Source organism: Pantherophis guttatus, chromosome 1 (genome assembly GCF_059756535.1).
Source record: "Pantherophis guttatus breed Tessera chromosome 1, ASM5975653v1, whole genome shotgun sequence".
In the NCBI taxonomy this organism is placed as follows: Eukaryota; Metazoa; Chordata; class Lepidosauria; order Squamata; family Colubridae; genus Pantherophis; species Pantherophis guttatus.
In genome coordinates this window covers 53,993,579-53,997,632 of record NC_142063.1, presented here as the reverse complement: position 1 = coordinate 53,997,632, position 4,054 = coordinate 53,993,579, and the positions used below count along the sequence as shown (strand labels likewise).

Genomic DNA, 4,054 nt, shown 5'->3' with positions numbered 1-4,054 from the left:
GTCTCCAATGATGAAGCTCCCACAACTTCCGAAGGCAAGCTGTTCCATTGGTTGATTGTTCTCACTGTCAAAAAATTTCTCCTTATTTTAACTGTTCTGACACTTCCCACAGCTATCATGGAGGTCCATTTTTTAAATTCATCAAGAATTGCAATGAGGTCAATTCCATGGCATCATCTTCTCTTGGATATTTGGGAGGAATGTTACAAACTGAATTTCCCCCTTCTCAATCTCCAATGTATGTTTTATAACACCTGACTTTATGAATCAATTTATCATATATTAATACAATTTATTTTAATTATTCAGAGTTTTGGGATGTTTAGATAGAAATACAATTTAAAAATATGTTAAATGAGTAACATGGACCTGTCTGCAACATTATGTCTTTCCTAAACTAAAATGCTCTACCTGAAATACATTGTGCAAATTGTCTTGTAGATCTGTATGATGAAAATGTGATATATATTAAAAAATTCCCTTCTCACTCCTATGGGTGGTATATTTGTCACCCTCAGTCTCAGGTTGGTTGCCACGATGTAAAAAAGATGTTGAGACTCTAGAAAGAGTGCAGAGAAGAGCAACAAAGATGATTAGGGGACTGGAGGCTAAAACATAAAGAACTGTTGCTGGAATTGAGTATGTCTAGTTTAATGAAAAGAAGGACTAGGGGTGACATGATAGCAGTGTTCCAATATCTCAAGGGGTTGCCACAAAGAAGAGGGAGTCAAGCTATTCTCCAAAGCACCGGAGGACAGGACAAGAAGCAATGGATGGAAACTAATCAAAGAGATAAGCAACTTAGAACTAAGGAGAAATTTCCTGACAGTTAGAACAATTAATCAGTGGAACAACTTGCATCCAGAAGTTGTGAATGCTCCAACACTGGAAGTTTTTAAGAAGAGATTGTATAACCATTTGTCTGAAATGGTATAGAGTTTCCTGCCTAAGCAGGGGGTTGGACTAGAAGACCTCCAAGGTCCCTTCCAACTCTGTTATTCTATTCTATTCTTACATCAAAGCAAAGGAATATGGGGAATAGAAAAAAGAGAGTGGAAGGATCAGAATTCTCCCCCATCTCCCCCACGTCCTCAAACATCCCAGATTTTTCTGTGCAGGTTCCAGCATGCTATCACTTAACTCAAGAAAAGAAAAGGATAAACAAAAACATATACCTAATATATTTTTTGACTGCTACAGATGGAATGATGGGTGAACAGATATTATGTATGGATTTACGTACACTTTTTTATTATTATTAATCTTCCACTTTTTTCTTTAGGAGTTGAAGCTGGATTGAGAACAACAATCTCCTCCAATTTGTCATTGCAGTAACAACTCTGTAAGGTAGGTGCCTAAGACAGAATGACCGGCCCCCAAACAACTAATGAGCTTCTATCCTGAGGGTGGAGTTGGGCCTGAGGTGGGCTTCTTCATCCATTATCTAGCCCTGTGGAAGGACTTCTGAATTACGGCTCATGAGAAACTCAGATTACCACAGATAGGAGATGGTGGGGAATTTGGCAATATTTTGATCTAGAAGAATGTATCTAGTAAAGTGTGGAAGAACATATACATTATTATGTATTATTTATTTTATTATTATTTATTTAGTTTGTCAAACACGGACGAGATAACAGATATAAGTATAAACATGGATATGAACACAGGAATTGGATACGAATAAATGGGGACAGTAGGAGAGGGACGGTAGGCACGCTGGTGCGCTTATGCATGACCCTTACAGACCTCTTAGGAATGGGGTGAGTCAACAGTAGACAGATTAAGGTTAAAGTTATGGGGGTTTAAGGATGTAGCAACCAGGGTGGATTTGATTTAAATCGAGTTGATTTAAATCACGATTTAAATCACGATTTAAATCACTAGTAAAAAGGCTTGATTTAAATCAACTTGATTTAAATCATAATTTTTAAAGAGCAACTGTCATCTCTGCTACTCCTTTGACCCACTGTTGACTCACCAATAGTCCCAGTGTTGCAGAATATATAGCCTCATGCTACATAACTAAGCTCCATTTCATGCTGAATAAACTAAATTATTTATGCATCTTAAATAGAAAACTATCTTACGATAGATTTTTACCCCAAAAGTTTTTTATTAAAATAAATTCAATAAAAATAAAAAAACCCAATTTAAATAAAAAAAATCCGATTTAAATAAAAAAAATCTGATTTTTTTGATTTTTTTAAAAAAATCATTGATTTTTGTCCACCCTGGTAGCAACAGAGTCAGGTAATTCCAGGCATTGACCACGCTGTTGCTGAAGTCATATTTTCTGCAATCGAGTTTGGAGCGGTTTACCTTGAGTTTGTATCTATTGTGTGCTCGTGTATTATTGCGGTTGAAGCTGAAGTAGTCATTGACAGGTAGGATGTTGTAGCTGATAATTTTGTGTACTACACTTAGGTCAGACCATAGGCGGCATAGTTCTAGGTTGTCCAAGCCCAAAATTTCAAGCGTGGTGGCATAAGGTATTCTGTTGTGAGCAGAGGAGTAGAGTACTCTTCTCGTGAAATATCTCTGGACTCGCTCAATTGTATTAATGTCCAATATGCAGTGCCGATACATAATGACAAAAACATTCAAAATGCCTTGTCTCTGAGTTGGAACCTAGATCTTTGACTTCAGGGGACTGAAGCCATTTAACTGGTCCTGGGTGCTGACTTTGGCCTTCTTGAACAATTCTAAGCATGGGGGGCAGGAGATAGGGACATGCATCCTAGCCCATCAGACTCCACCCTCTCTGTGTTGGTTGGAAACGCCTAAAAAATTTCTGTGGTTGCTTCCTGATACAGAACTTTTTTGATCTCCATTTTTGGCAGTCATTTCATTCAGAGCTTTCAACAACAATAACATGGCATCTGGCTGCCTTTTCATACTCTGAGAAGGGGGGAGGAGAAAAATCACTGCAACTCCAGATGTGTCTTGCTTTTTCTTTTTTCTTTTAAGGGCTCAGCAGAAGAGGAGGAAACCTGGAGAAGGCCTCATGTTGTCATGGCAACGGCATCCCTGGCCCTGATCTGTAGAGTAGGTGCAATAGCTTCCTTGCTGAGGCCTCTTGAGGGTTGTCAAAAGTCTATAGGAACAAAAGAAGCCAAAAAGACAACCTTGTTTTCTCAAGAAGACAGAGGACATGGAATAGAGGGATTAAAGACCAGTCGCTAGATATTTCTTCTAAAAAAGACACTGCTGAGATGATTGTGCTAAAAAGGGAATGTAGCTCTTCCCAATATAGTGATTGTGATTCTTTCCAATTAGAAACAATTTCCATGTTGTTGCCAAAAAAGGATGTAAATGCAATTAAGCTAAATTCAAGGGCATCTTTATGTTGAGATCCACTCACTTCAGTTTGTGTAATTCAAAGTATCCTGAAAGACTAAATATGCTAAAAATGTAAGGTAAGCTTTTTACAATTTACAACAATAGCATACATTACAGTCCTTTATGTTATCTCCATGTGGTATCAGTTGCCATCATTACAATACCTTCTGCTCATTAATGCTATGCTTTCTGGGCATTTTAACACAAATTTTCTACATTGCAAGAGTGGCTGCCCATTTTACCTGATCCAAAATTTGTTTATAATCTAACATTCCTATGCAATGTAGTTGATTCCTGAAGCTATGGAAACCCAACAGTATTTCATATAATTTTGGAATTAATAGGATCTCATTTCTATTATGACATCATGATAAAAGGTTTTCAATTCATGAACTAGGTACTGAGCTTAATTTTCCTTTTTTTTTAATGAATAAACGTAACAGGATGTTTGTAAATTTTTCTGAGAATCTTTTTGACTAAAAAGCAAGATAAACATTTGCCAAGCACACACATACATAAGCACCATCAACACATCTACAAAGTGTAGGGAGAAACTATACAAATTAAGCCTTAATGTTGGGATATGCAAGATCCTGATGTAGAATGAGATTCTCTTGGTATCATACAGTTTAAAACTCTTGCAACCAAACAGATTAATTCTTCAACATGAGCCTTTGGTGTTTTTGCCTGAGTTTTTCTCCTTTCTATAACA

The 4,054-nt window shown here is 37.0% G+C and overlaps 1 long non-coding RNA gene across 1 annotated transcript; it reads left to right on the top strand.

The window, feature by feature from the left end:
• Positions 1-1,217: 1,217 nt before the first annotated feature.
• Positions 1,218-3,799, top strand: LOC117666125 (uncharacterized). Its single transcript, XR_004591633.3, has 2 exons — positions 1,218-1,347; positions 2,971-3,799. It is a non-coding gene; the product is annotated as an uncharacterized LOC117666125 (long non-coding RNA).
• The last annotated feature ends 255 nt before the right edge of the window (positions 3,800-4,054 follow it).